The sequence below is a fragment of the Callithrix jacchus genome, chromosome 17, assembly GCF_049354715.1.
Source record: "Callithrix jacchus isolate 240 chromosome 17, calJac240_pri, whole genome shotgun sequence".
In the NCBI taxonomy this organism is placed as follows: domain Eukaryota; kingdom Metazoa; phylum Chordata; class Mammalia; order Primates; family Cebidae; genus Callithrix; species Callithrix jacchus.
The window spans coordinates 58,191,708-58,207,108 of record NC_133518.1 but is presented as its reverse complement, the minus strand read 5'-3'; the positions used below and the strand labels follow the sequence as shown (position 1 = coordinate 58,207,108).

General features: G+C 36.4%; 2 long non-coding RNA genes across 4 annotated transcripts in view; one reads left to right on the top strand and one right to left on the bottom strand.

Moving 5' to 3' along the window:
• Positions 1–15,401, top strand: part of LOC108588864 (uncharacterized) — a 382,270-nt gene that overhangs the window by 119,784 nt on the left and 247,085 nt on the right. The window lies entirely within an intron of this gene.
• Positions 5,231–15,401, bottom strand: part of LOC118148788 (uncharacterized) — a 36,690-nt gene continuing 26,519 nt past the window's right edge. The window contains exons 3-4 of one of the 2 annotated variants that reach the window (XR_004735745.3): positions 13,766–14,087; positions 5,231–5,430 (exon numbers count right to left, since the gene is read on the bottom strand). This is a non-coding gene — a long non-coding RNA (uncharacterized LOC118148788). The remainder of the gene's footprint in view (positions 5,431–13,765; positions 14,088–15,401) is intronic. The other variant, XR_013528687.1, reaches the window with a different exon arrangement.

Genomic DNA, 15,401 nt, shown 5'->3' with positions numbered 1-15,401 from the left:
AGCATAATTGGGAAATCCATTAACTCAAAGTTTTATTTTTTGTATGTGTGTGAGAAAAATTACTAATCTTCTTTTCTAGATATTTTGAAATATACAATAAATTATTAGCTATAATTTATCTAATATAGAATATTAGAACTTATGCCATCTATTTTTATGTATTTTTGTGCCCCTTAACCAACTTATCTTCATCACCCAATCCTCATCACTTACCTTTCCCAGCCTCTGGTAAACATCATTCTTCTCTGTACCGCCATGAGGTCCACCTTCTAGCTCCCACATATGAGAATGTGCAATATTTGTCTTTCTGTGGTTGACTTCCCTTAGCATAATAACCTCTAATCTCTTTCAATCTGTGTTGCTAAAAATGACAGGATTTTATTTATTTTTGTGGCTGAATAGTTTTCCATTCTGTACACCTGTCAAATTTCTTCTTTCATAAAAATTTTTAATTTTTCTGGATACATAGTAGCTGTATATATTTATGGTGTGAGATTTTTTTTTGAGATGAAGTTTAGCTCTTATTGCCTAGGGTGGAGTGCAATGTGGTGTGATCTTTGCTCACTGCAACCTCCACTTCCTGGGTTCAAGAAATTCTCCTGCCTCAGCCTCCCATGTAGCTGGGATTACAGGCATGTGCCACCATGCCTGGCTAATTTTGTATTTTTAGTAGAGATGGGGTTTTACTATGTTGGTCAGGCTGGTCTTGAACTCCTGACCTCAAGCCTCCCAAAGTGCTGGGATTAGAAGCATGAGCCACGGCACCTGGTCTGAGATGTTTTAGGCATGCAATGCATAATAATCACATGGAGAATGGGATATCTATCCCCTCAAGCATTTATCCTTGTGTTACAAACAATCCAATTACTCTCTTTCAGTTATCTTAAAATATACAATTAAATTATTATTGACTGTAGTTATCCTGTTGTGCTATCAAATAGTAGGTCTTACTCTTTCTAATTTTTTTTGGTACCCATTAACCATCCCCACCTGCTCCCCATGCCATTATCCTTCCCTGTCACATTTTCTTTGACCCTTCATCCATTGATAGACACTTGGTTGATTCTATATTTTGGCTATTGAGAATAGTGCTGCAATAAACACAAGAGTGCAGATATCTCTTCAATATACTGATTTTCTTTCTTTTGGATATACACTCCTCAGTGAGACTGCTTAATCATATGGTAGCTCTACTTTTAGTTTATTGAGGAAGCTTCATACTGTTTTCCATAATGGCTGTAATATTTTACATCCCTGTCAAGAATGTATAAGCCTTCCCTTTTCTCTGTATCCTTGCCAACATTTGTTATTTTTTGTATTAATAATGGCCACTGTAACTGGAATGAGATTATATCTCATTGAGGTTTTGACTGGAATTTCCTGGATGATTAATGATGTCGAACATTTTTTTCATATACCTGTTAGCCCTTTGTATGTATTCATTTGAGAAATGTCAGTTGAAGCCTTTTGTCATTTAAAAATTATTTATTTATTTCTATTGAGTTGTCTGAATTTCTTGAGTTCTGGTTATTAATCCCTTGTTAGATGGATAGTTTGCAAATATTTTCTCCCATTTGGCAGGTTATCCCTTCAGTTTGCTGGTTGTTTCTTTTGCTGTGCACAGGGTTTCTAGCTTAACATAATTCTGTTGGTCTATTTGTTAAATTTTGTTGCCTGTGCTTTTGAGGTCTTTCCCAAAATATTTTTGCCCGGACAAATGTCCTATAGCATTTCCCTGTTTTCTTTTAGTAGCTTTATAGCTGCAAGCCTTACATTTGTCTTTAATCCATTCTACATTTATTCTTGTATGTGGTGAAAGACAAGGATTTCCTTTTGTTCTTTTGTGTATGGATATCCAGTTACCCAGCAGTATTTATTAAAGAGACTGTCCTTTCCCCACTGTACGTTGTTGGCACCTTCATGAAAAATGAGTCATATGTAAATGAGTGGATTTAATTCTGGGTTATTTATTCTGTTTCATTGGTCTATGTGTCTGCCATTATGCTGTTTTTGTTACTGTAACTTTGTAGTATAATTTGAAATCAGGCAATGTGATGGATGCCTTCAGCTTTGTTTTTGGCTCAGTATTACTATAGGTATATGAGGTCTTTTGTGTTTCCATATACATTTCAGGATATCTTTTCTATTCCTGTGAAAAATGTCATTAGTATTTGAAAGAACATTGCATTGAAACTATAGATCACTTGTGGTAGTATAGACATTTAACAATATTAATTTTTCCAATTCATGAAAGAGAGATATCTTTCCATTTTTGTATTCTTCAATTTTCTTCAGCAGTATTTTGTAAATTTTCTTGTGGACATCTTTTATTCCTTTGGCTAAATTAAGTCTTAAGTATTTTATTTTGTTTCTTTGTAGCTATTATAAGTGGGCTTGCTTTCTTTTTAAAATATATTTTTATTTTTAATTTTTGTCAATACATGGTATGTATATAAATTTATGGGGTATATGAGAGATTTTGGTACATGTATGCAATGCATAATCACATTATGAGAAATTGGGTATCCATCTGGTCAAGCATTTATCCTTGCTGTTACAAATAGTCTAATTATACTCTTTTAGTTATTTTAAAATGTACAATAGATTATTGACTATAGTCCCCTGTGGTGCTATTAAATATTAGGCATTATTCTTTCTTCTAACTATTAGTTTTTTATCCCTTAACCATCCTCACTTTCACCCAACCCCCCAGTACTTTTCCCAGCCTCTAGTAACCATCCTTCTATTCTCCATCTCCATGAGCTCAACTGTTTTGATTTTTAGATCCCACGAATAAGTGAGAACATCTGATATTTGTCTTTCTGTGCCTACTTTATTTTGATTAACATAAAGACTTCCAATTCTATCCATGTTTTCATAAATAACAGTATCTTTTTTATGACTGAATAGTACTCCACTGTGTATATGTACGACATTTTAAAAATCCATTTATCTGTTGATGGACATTTAGGCAGCTTTCAAATCTTAGCTATTGTGAACAGTGCTGCAACAAACAAAAGAGTGCAGATATATCTTTGATATTAATGACTTCCTCTTTTTTTTTTTTTTGAGATGGAGACTCTCTGTCACCAGGCTGGAGTGTGGGGTGCCATCTCGGCTCACTGCAACCTCTAACTCCCTGGTTCAAGCGATTCTCCTGCCTCAGCCCCCCCAAACAGCTGGGATTACAGGTATGTGGCCCCACACTCAGTTAATTTTTATATTTTTAGTAGAGACAGGGTCTCACCATGTTGGACAGGCTGGTCTCGATCTCTTGACTTCATGATCTGCCCCCTTCAGCCTCCCAAAGTGCTAGGATTACAGGCGTGAGCCACCATGCCCAACCATGACTTCCTTTCTTTTGGGTATATACCTAGCAGTGGGATTACTAAATCATATGGTAGCTTTATTTTTATTTTTTTCGAGGAACCTCAAAATTGTTCTCCATAGTAGTTGTGCTAATTTACATTCTCATCAACAATGTACAATATTTTTCTTTTCTTCACATCCTCACCAACATTAATTATTGCCTGACTTTTGGATAAAAGACATTTTAACTGGGGGAAGATTATATCTCATTGTAGTTTTGATTTACATTTATTTCATAGTCAGTGATGTTGAGCACCTTTTTATATACCTGCTTCACATTTATATTTCTTTTGAGAAATATCTATTCAAATCTTTTGCCCCTTTTTATAATTAGATTATTAGATTATTTTCCTATACAGTTTTTCGTGCTCCTTATATATTCTGATTATGAATCCCTTGTCACTTGAACAGTTTGCAGATCTTTTCTCCCGTTCTCTGGGTTGTTTCTTCACTTTGTTGATTGTTTCCTTTGCTGTGCAGAAGCTTTTTAACTTGATGTGAATCCCCTTTGTCCATTTTTGCTTTGGTGGCCTGTGCTTGTAGGACATGATTTAAATTGGCTAGCCCAATGTCCTGGAGAGTTTCCCCAATGTTTTCTTGTAGTAGTTTCATAGTTTATGGTTTTAGTTTTAAGCCTTTAATCAATTTTGAGTTTTATTGTACTGTATAGTGAGAGATAGGAATCTACTTTCATTCTTCTGTATATAGATATCCAGCTTTTCTGGCATCATTTATTTAAGAGGCTGTCTTTTTCCCCCAATGCATGTTCTTGGCAACTTCATCAAAAATGAGTTCACTGTAGGTGAGATTACATTAACTGTAGGGCCCCCTCTGGATCTGCTTTGGAACAGAGATCAGCAAGCTCATTAGAGAGTTGCAGACTCCAAGGCTGTAAGATATGGATGAGTCTTCCTCTGGATTCTGGTGTGAGCAGCTCTGAGCTGGAACCCTCATTGATGGGGGCAGGAGCCAAGATATAGGGCAACTTTCAGATTCACTGCTGAGACCAACAGTGGTGGGCAAATGAGCCTTTTTGCCAAACTACTAGTGAACACAATTCTTTCTGGACCTCTTGGCAGATGGTTTTGGTTATAGGCTCAGGGCTAAACAGGGCTGTACTCAAGCCTCTTATGGGACTAGAGCTTTCTTGGCTTGAACCCAGGAGAAAGCTCAGTGAATCGGCCAAATGGGTTTCAGTTTGTACTGTCAAAATGACACTCCAATGTCTTGGGCTTCACTGGAGTTTCACAAACTCCTACTTGAATTCTGAGGCTCTCAGAGAGACATTTTTGGTATTAGATGGCTGCAGAGTTCTTGTTTTTTATAAAGGGATATTAACAGGTTACCTTCTATTCTGCCATTTGGGTGATGTTGCATTGATGTCTTACTTTAATAAATTGCCCCTGCCACCCTAACCTTCAGCAATTACTCACCTTGATCAGCCAGTAGACATCAACATGGAGACAAACCCCTCCTTAATAATAAAGTTTTTAAATTAAGATATATACATTGGTTTTTAGACATAATGCTATTTAACACTTAATAGACTATAATATAATATAAACAGAATTTTTATATGCCCTGGAAAACCCCAAAACTTGTGTGACTTGTTTTATTGCAACATTCATGTTATTGTAATGATCTGGAGTTAAACTCACAAAATCTCTGAGGCAGGTTGTTAACATGACCCATATTCACTTTCTATCTCTTTCTTCCCATTTCTACAACAAGTTGAAATCACATCCATCCTCTTATTTACATGCCATATCTTCAGTCTTTAATGTTGTCTTTTGCTCTTCCTTGTGTTTCTGTGATTTCTTTTTGTATATCTTTGTAGTAAAAAATGTAACATAGACATGGGTTTACTTTGTGTGCCACTCTGCTTTCTTTTTAGGCTGACCGTAAGTAGTAAGTCTCCAGACTTCTTGGTTTCCACCTCTTGGCTAGTCTCTTACTACCACAACGTAGGAATCATAAAGTAGCATTTAGTCAACATTTCATGGTGTCAAAGTTCTATCTTCTGCTCTATAATACAAACCTCCACTGAGGCATGAGTATATCCTAGAGCACAAAAAGAAAATTACATTAATTGTATTTTAATATATTATTCTACCACCCTGGTGTAGAGTACATGCTCAAAAAATGCTCATGGAAGGGAGGAATTAATAGAGTTTAATTGACCTTGTGAATATGTCTTTTAGAAATTTGGTCTGATCTAACATCATACTGCTTGGGCAAAAGCTAAAGCCGTTAACCTTGAGAACTGGAACAACACAAGGAAGCCTACTCTGACCACTTCTATTCAACATAGTACTAGCCAGAGCAATCAGCCAAGAGAAAGAAATAAAAGGCATCCAGATAGGAAAAAAAGAAGTCAAATTATCTCTGCCGATGATATAATTCCATACCTAGAAAATCCTGATGACTCTTCCAAAAGGCTCCTCGAAATGACAAACTACTTCAGTAAATTAGGGTACAAAATCAATCTACAAAAATTAGTAGCATTTCTTTTTTACACAACAGGGTTCTAGCTGAGAGCCAAATCAAGAACGCAATCACATTTACAATAGCCACAAAAAAATGAAGTACGTAAGAAGGCAGCTAACCAAAAAGCTGAAAGCTCTCTACATGGAAAACTACAAAACACTGCTGAAAGAAATCAGATTACACAAACAAATGGAAAAATATCCCATACTTATGGATTGGAAGTCTCAATATTGTTCAAATGGCCAGCCTGTTCAAATTAATTTACAGATTCAATGCTATTCCTATCAAACTACCAACATCATTTTTCACAGAAATAGAAAAAACTGTTTTAAATTTTATATAGAACCAAAAAAAAAAGATTCTGAATAGCCAAAGTAATCCTAAGCCAACATAAACTATGGGCCAGGGATATCATATGACTTCAAACTATACTGCAAGGCTACAGTAACCAAAACAGCATAGTACTGGTATGAAAACAGTCACATAGATCAATGGAACAGAATAGAGAACAGAAAAATAAAGCCACCTACCTACAGTCATCTGATCTTTGACAAAGTCAACAGAAATAAGCAATGGGGAAAAGGGCTCCCTAGTCAATAAATGGTGCTGGGATAACTGGCTAGTCATATGCAGAAGAATGAAACTGGACCCCTGTCTTTCACCATATACAAAAGTTAACTCAGGATCAACTAATGCTTTAAATGCAGGGTCTCAAACAAAAAATCCTGGAAGAAAAATCTAGGAAATACCCTCTTCAACATTGGCTTTGGCAAATATTTTGTGACTAAGTTCCAAAAAGAAATTGCAACAAAAACAAAAATTGAGAATGGGTCCTAATTAAATTAAAGAGCTTCTGCACAGCAAAAGAAATTGTAAATGAGTAAACAGACAACTCATAGAATGGAAAAAATATTTGCAAAGTATGAATATTTGACAAAGGTATGATATCCAGAATATATAAGAAACTGCAATCAACAAGCAAAAGCCAAATAATGTTCAATTAAAAATGGGCAAAGGACATGAGCAGACACTTTTAAAAATAAGACATACAGGCTGGGCGCGGTGGCTCAAGCCTGTAATCCCAGCACTTTGGGAGGCTGAGGCGGGTGGATCACAAGGTCAAGAGATCGAGACCATCCTGGTCAACATGGTGAAACCCCGTCTCTACTAAAAATACAAAAAAATTAGCTGGGCATGGTGGTGCGTCCTGTAATCCCAGCTACTTGGGAGACTGAGGCAGGAGAATTGCCTGAACCCAGGAGGCGGAGGTTGCGGTGAGCCTAGATCACGCCATTGCACTCCAGCCTGGGTAACAAGAGCAAAACTCTGTCTCAGAAAAAAAAAAAAAAAAAAAAAAGACATACAAGTGGCCAACAAACATATGAAAAAGTGCGCATTATCACTAATCATCAGAGAAATGCAAATCAAAACCACAGTGAGAGATACATCTCATACCCCTCAGAATGAGAATCATTAAAAGTTCAAAAAATAATGGATGCTGGGGAGGCTGCAGAGAAAATACACGCTGAGTGAGAATGTAAATTAGTTCAGCCACTGTGGAAAGCAATTTTGAAACTTCTCAAAGAACTTAAAGAACTATTCAAACCAGAAATCCCATTACTGACTACATACCCAAAGGAATATAAATTATTCTACCAAAAAGATACATGTTCTTGCATGTTCATCGCGGCACTATTCACAGTAGCAAAGACAGAGTAAACCTAGCTGCCCATCAACAGTGGATTGGAATCAGAAAATGTAGTGTGTGTATATATATTTATATATATCATGGAATAATATGCAGCCATAAAGAACAAAATCATGGTTTTTTTTGCAGCAACATGGACGCAGCTGGAGGCTATTATCTTAAGCAAATTACATGGAAACAGAAAACCAAAGGCTTTATGTTCGCATTTAAAAGTGGAAGTAAAAACTGAGAACACATTGCACTAAAGATGGCAACAGTAAACACTGAGGTCTACTATAGGAGAAAGAAAGGGAAGTGGGTTTGAGCTGGGATAATACCCCAGTAATACCCAAAACTACTTAATGGGTATTAGGCTCACTACCTGGGTCATGGGATCATCTATGCTCTGTACCTCAGAAAACCATGTAACTCAATACAATCATGTAAAAAACCTACACATGTACCCTTTGAATCCAAATTAAATGTTGGAAAAGAATAAATTTGGTCTGAGATTAATTTTAAATTATTTTTAGTTATGTAACTAATGTGAATATGTCCTCACTATAAGAACTTAGCAAAAGGAACAATAACTTCCTTTGGTTATCTTTTCTATCTTCGTTATCATTTCTTTTCTTGCCTTATATTAGGCAAAACTCAACTACAGTGTTGAAAAGTAGCATTGGTACATGATATCTGACATCTTTTAATGGATGCCAACTTAATGAGAATTGTCCTAAAATTTCATCAAGATGTTGAAGTAGCTTTTGATTCAATATATTCTTGATTACATTTGTGAAAGTTATAAAAGAGTGTTATATTTTATTAAATGTACTTTTTCATGTATTGATGTGATTAGTAATTTTTTTGTTTGTTTGTTTGTTTGAGGCTGGGAGATTGAGGCTGCTTGAGGAGGATTGCTTGAGGCTGGGAGATTGAGGCTGCAGTGAGTCATGGTCACACCACTGTTCTCTAGCCTGAGTGATAGAGATAAATAAATAAATCTCAAAAGGTAGATGTATTTATTTTATTTATTTATATTTTATTATACTGTAAGGTCTGGGGTACATGTGCAGATCGTGCAGGATTGTTACGTAGGTATACACATGCCATGGTGGTTTGCTGCATCCATCCTCCTGTCACCTACATTAGGTATTTCTCCTAATGTTATCCCTCTCCAATCCCCTCACCCCCTGCTATCCCTCCCCTAGGCCTCCCTCGAACCCCCCAACAATCCCCCATGTGTTCTCATTGTTCAACACTAATGAGTGAGAACATGCGGTGTTGGGTTTTCTGTTCTTGTGTTAGTTTGCTGAGAATGATGGTTTCCAGCTTTATCCTTGCTTTTTATGGCTGTGTAGTATTCCATGGTGTATATGTGCCACATTTTCTTTATCCCGTCTATCATTAATGGGCATTTGGGTTGGTCCCAAGTCTTTGCTATTATAAACAGTGCCACAATGAACATATGTGTGCATGTGTCTTTATAGTAGAATTATTTATAATTCTTTGGGTATATACCAAGTAATGGGATTGCTGGGTCCAATGGTATTTATATTTCTAGAACCTTGAGGAATCACCACACTGTCTTCCACAATAGTTGAACTAATTCACACTCCCATCAACAATGTCAAAGTGTTCTTATTTCTCCACATCCTCTCCAGCATCTGTTGTCTCCAGATTTTTTAATGATCACCGTTCCAACTGGCCTGAGATGGTATCTCAATGTGGTTTTGATTTGCATTTCTCTAATGACCAGTGATGAAGAGTGTGTGTGTTTTTTTTGTTAATTTGTTAATATAGTAACTTATAATAGATGGATTGTCTAATTTATCCCTTCTTCACTTTTCTATGTGAAGTCCTACTTTGACACAATGAATTATTCTATTATATACGTCTGAATTTAGTTAGAAGGTTCAAGAGTTAAAATTTTTCTGCTGTAGCTTAACTAGTCCCATAGTTGTGTAAGGTCAAATCTTTATAATAAATCTCTTATTATGTATGTCTCCTAGGAGGTCTGCTTTTCTGATTGTTCTTTGAGTAATACAATTATTCTCCATGTGTCTTTATATAATGTCCCATTAACAAAAGGAATGCAACCATTGTGCTCCATATCACCCACACTACAGTGACTTTGTTGGAGTCACACCCCTGGTAATTTATGGAGCTAGGACTCAAGCCCACTATTTCTGAGTCTGTGTTCTTTCAGCAGGATTATGTTGTTTTTCTTAAATTGAGGAAAATCAGAAGTGTCTCAGCTAATTAAAATGCCTTTCCTAAACATTTCCTTCTATGAAGTGCTAATGGTAATAACTATTTTATCGATGACATGGTTTCTGAGACAACCACAAAGTATTTTTATTTTTCAGATTGCCCTGATGACCTAACTGTTGTCTAGTGTCATCATAGCCATGTCAAAAAAGGCCAATATGAAAGCAAAATGAACACTTTGTTCTGCTCCCATCATAAATAAAGATGTATATTATGTCTTAGAATGAGATAAAGCAAAAATAACAGGGTCACCCTGTCTAATTCTGGTCTCTAAAATAAATGAAACCTTGGGCCTTTCCTCTAAATTACTTAATCTCTAGCAAAATAACTATAACATGGACTTTTGCAAAGTTGATTTCTAGAGGTATGTAACATCCTTCTTGGATATGATAATTATGTGAGAAAGTTGTTGTTTAACTACTACAAATAGATTGGTGCAAACTGATAATTTCACAGTTTTTTCCCCTTAAATTTATGTTGTGTTTTTTATTTCACAAGCTACTCTTTCTGAAGTCTGACTCCCCTGCCAACATTTTTGAAAGTGAGTCTCATTTCTAAATGCTTTGATCTTTGAGTCTTCATCTCACACCAATATGTTTTTGTGTTTCCTATGAGGAAAGTGCTCATAATGATAGTTGGGGAAGTAAAAATGGTAGCAGTGTTTTTCATTTACGTTGAGTCTATATATCACAAAATAATATGCAAATTTCTCTACTGACAATATATAATCCATAAGTAGATGCAGCCTTGGGAATTCATATTCTAACATAAATTTGGTAGGGGTATGAGGAGGAAAGATGGGACCAGGATGAAATCTGAAATGTCTGGTTTATTGCCTATCCCTTCATAGTGTTTAAATTGAGACCAGCCTGGGCAACATGGTGAAACTCCATCTCTGTGAAACATACAACAATTAGCCCAGTATGGTGGCACATGACTATAGTCTCAGCTTCTCAGGAAGCTGAGGTGGGAGGATAACTGGAGCCCAGGAGGTCGAGGCTGCAGTGAGCCATGATTATGCCACTGTACTCCAGCCTGGTCCTAGAAGCTCTCCCTCTCACATTTTTGCAATTCAAGACACATAGGCAATAACTCTGAGTAGTCTAGTATGGGCCATATGCCCATTCCTGGATCACTAATAGGTAGGGAATTGGGTACTAACACTGGTCACCTCTACTCTAGAAGTTAGTTTCAAGTGAGAAGAGAAAGCTTCTCCTCAGGTACCTTAATAATTTCAATTTGAAAAGAGTGGAAGGACTAGGAAAGCAGAATCCATACTTGATTATTCTGGGTAAATTATTCCAGGTCTCACACACTCTGTAAATGATGGAACCTGGGATTAGAACCAGTTCTGCCTGTCTGTTTGCAAAATCTTTGCTATTTTCTGATCTGCCTCCATTGATCTAGTTAATGCCCAGCATATGCAAGGCGTTTCAGGATTCTGGGTGAGATGTTGAGGGGATAGTAATAGAATCTTCATACTATGGTTTTTACCATCAAAAATGATGTTTTCCTCCCTCCAGCTTCTATAACAATGAAACTGCATCTACTGCATAAATATTTTCTGTTAGATTAGTCTTCCCAAAACAGGTGGAATAGTGAGTTCAGGTAGCTATCATTTACTTGTTTGCTTTTAGTGACGTTTATTGAAATATAATGTACATACAGAATAATGCACAAATTATAACTATACAGCTCAATGTAGTCTCACAAATTGGAAAACATCTATGTAGCCAGCCCAGACTTAAAAGAAACGTAGCTAGTACCTCCAGAAGCCCCTTCATGTCCTTTGCTATTATTATTCTCTCCAGGAGTAGTGATTATAAGATGCTTATTGTTTTAAATAACTTCTAATAAGGGTATCATGTCTTTTAAAATATATTCTTTAAAAATATAAAATCTCTATTGCAATGCTTCAAAAACCCCTTAACACATAACCTTTTCATGCTTTGTCTCACAAGAATCTAAAACTGTTACAGGGTAGAATCTAGCAAGAAATAAAAACCTAATGAGATGTTCAGCCACAGATGCTCTTGTGAAAGGATTTTAAAGTTGTACAGATCATGTAACTCCTGGAATGGGCTTTCACACAGACTAAGCATTTTCTGGTCTGTTTCTGAGGTCCGTAGTGGCCCACAGAAAAGCATTCACCTACGTCTTATCTGATTGGATAAAGCTTTGTCATTTTATTTTTTTGGTGTCTTCCAGTGATACCTGATTTTCTTTGTTTTGGCAAATACCTTTGCTTATGGGGTATCTGGTACTTTGTGTACAAAATAGCATCTGGATCTCTATCTTCAGTTTTTCTCTCTTCAGCAAGCCACCCAAGCAGCTTACTTTCTCATTTAGCTATCCCTGAAAATCTTGATTTTTGTTAATATATTATAAATATTTCTTTTGTCATTAGGTTGAAATCAGATAATTCTGCTTAATCCACAGTTCAGTGCAAACAGAAAAGCCAAATACTATCTGATTTTTTTTTGTATTTTATTTTGCCTTCAAGTTAGTAGTACCCTCAGATCTTATTTAATGTTTGCCTAGTATTTGATTTTAAATATTGTTTTCTGGACAATTTGATTTTTAAGTAGCTTTGTGTTTGTTTAGTTTGTGTATCACTGTTGGCTTATGCAGATTCACTAGTGAGGACTCCAAATGATGGGAACCATGAACCTTAGAAAATGTGTTCCAGATTCTTACGGCTTCAGAGATGAATATGACATTATGTTACATTCTTACTTCCAGAAAATAGAAACCTAAAGACATTAGACATGTCGTGTTGAGTTATTTTGCTTAGCTTAATTCATGTGTGGTGGGCTTTACTGTTGCTCTTATAAAACATCTTGAATGGAATTATTTAATTTTTGCTTCATTTTACCTCCAGATGTCTCCCCACTTTTATTAGTGAATATTTTACCTTAACCACTGTGATGGTTAATTTTAGGTGTTAGAGAACTGATAAAGCCATTCTTTTCTGGTGTGTCTGTGAGGGCATTTCCAGTGGAGATTGACATGTGAATTTGATTATACTAAGTGAGATTTTTCTCAGTGTGTGGGGACACCATATAATTGGCTGGGGGTTAGAATAAAAACAAAAAAGGTGAATTATTCTGTTTGTTTCTCCTTGAACTGTGATATGCTATTTCTTACTTTCATTGTCTAGTAACCGATAATAATAGTAGCTACTAGCAACTTGCTCATATGAATCTAAGTTCAAGAGGCTGAGGTATACTTGTATCAACTTAGGCTCCCCATGTCTGCACTAATGTATGCAATCCCAACTCAGGTACTCATTTTGCCCTTTCCCTAGGGCAACTGTGATCACCTTTTTCTTTTCCTTAGTGCTGATTTATTTCACCAGAAATTAAATTTGGGCAGCTCCTTGGGTCTGTGACGATCTCTAAGAAAATCAGCAGTTCTTGGTTCTAAATAGTGGTGTGCTGGTAAACATTTAAATAGTCGATTCTGAAAAAAAATTTGATTTGTAGCATTTGCCAGTTTTCTTGGTATAAATGCTTTCATCTTAGCGGATTTCAAGCTACCAACTTCATTATACTGAGTATGAGGATGGGAGAAATATGCATAGTAGACTCTCCAGGCCAGTTATCACCAGATACTATCCTCTGTTCCTAGACCTTAACTATGCATCTCTCATTCTGTAAGCGATGTTCTGTTTCTCATGGAGAACTCCACTATCAAAGTTTATACATAGGAACTAAAGACAAATCATTTCTAATGGTTGCTTGACCTGAATCCCTACTGTTTCTTTCAGGGTATATCCTGCAGCATGGAGAGATAACTCACTAGTGAACCGAAAGTTCAAGTGGGTAGATTTGAGTCTATAACCCCTGAATTTGAACTTTGTATAATCTTATCTTCTCTGTAGCATATGTCAGCCTTTGAGGCTTTGAATCCATAAAAATTGTATTAGTTACCTTTTGATGCATGACAACTTACCTGAAAACTGGGCGGCTTAAAACAACATTTATTATGTCACAGTTTCCAAGGTCTGGGAGTCAGGTGTAGCTTAGCTGGGTGCCTCTGCCTTAGCATCTGCCTTTGAGCTGCAATCAGGTGTCAGCCAAGTTGCAGTCCTTAGGCTTAAGTGGAAGAAAATCCATTTTCCAACTTTCTCACATGGCTATGGGCAGACCTCTGGTCTTCCCTGGATGTTGACTGGAGACATCAATTTCTTATCATGCAGGACTCATCATAAAGCTGCTGACAAAATGGCAGATGGATTCCCATGGAGCAAGTGAACACGAGTTGGAGAGGCTTCCTAAGATAGAAGCCATTATCTTTTTGTAATCCAGCTTCAAAATTGACATCATGTTACTTTGCTGTATTCTATCCAGTAGAAAGGGGTCCCTAGGTTCAGTCCACACTCAAGGAGAGAATATTACACAAGGGTACACAAAAAAGCAGGGATCATGGGGCTGTTATTGGCCCTATGACATCTTCTAAACATGCCTCAAAGTATTTTTCTCTAATTTCTTGTAGACAGTAGACTGGATCTGTAATTCGAAAGTCTTCTTAATTGCAAATAAAAATCAAGTTCAAAATATCAGGTCTTAGATTGCTGAGAAGGGCAAAAGATTGGATCCAGTCCCAGGATATCTGCACTTACTCCCTTAGTTCTTCCAGAAAAACAAAACTAGACTAAAATCTTAAGAAATAGATCTTTAAATCTAGGTTAAGAACCAATTTCCAGGAGGTAATTTCATGAGCAAGTTTGTATATTTCCTAAATTTAGAGCATTTATATAATGCTACCTACATCTGATTTTCTGCCTAGAGCATACTGTTTATAATGGTATTTTTCCTCAACTTGTCGCTCTGGGTTTGTGATGATATTCTAAGAACCACATTTAGTACCTTGTGACTCATTGACACTATTCTTCTAGGAGATGAGTTGGCTAGGAATTGAGTTGGCATGGAGGGTGCAACACTACTGGGCTTGGATTTTTGTTGCTTTTTTTCTTTTTATATAGCACAGACAAGCTCTGTACCTAGGTTCATATAACCTGTACGGTAGCTACCTATATATAACCAATATAATTCTAGACATCTGATGATTCATGTTGCATTCAAAAATACCTGTCCACTACTATGTACTTTAAAGAATAGTGTCAATATTATGGTGGATTCAAGGGGCAGTATAGCATTTTTATACAATACAGAAAGCATTCTATAAATATATAACACAAATTAAAAAAATACTCCTTAAATGATTCTCTGTCATTGTGTGTGTGTGTGTGAGAGAGAGAGAGAGAATGTGTGTGTGTGTGTTTTGCCTGCTTCTGGCAACAGCTGAAAACCTTATCCTTTTATTTTCATTCTTATTGTCCTGTCAGCACCTCCCGGGATCCTACTGACTTCCTCTTCCCCAATTGCATACCACATGCAACACAGTCTCCTAGAATAGCTGTGAGTGAGCTTTGAAAAGATGATCTGGTTTCCTGCTTTGCTGGCCTTTCTTGAGATAATCAGGCATCTACTTGACCTTGGAATAGTAATTAATAAAATTCTCTATCACTCTTCAAAGGGTGGTTATCAAGAAACTGAAGTTTGAATTTGGGTTTCTTTCTCTTTTG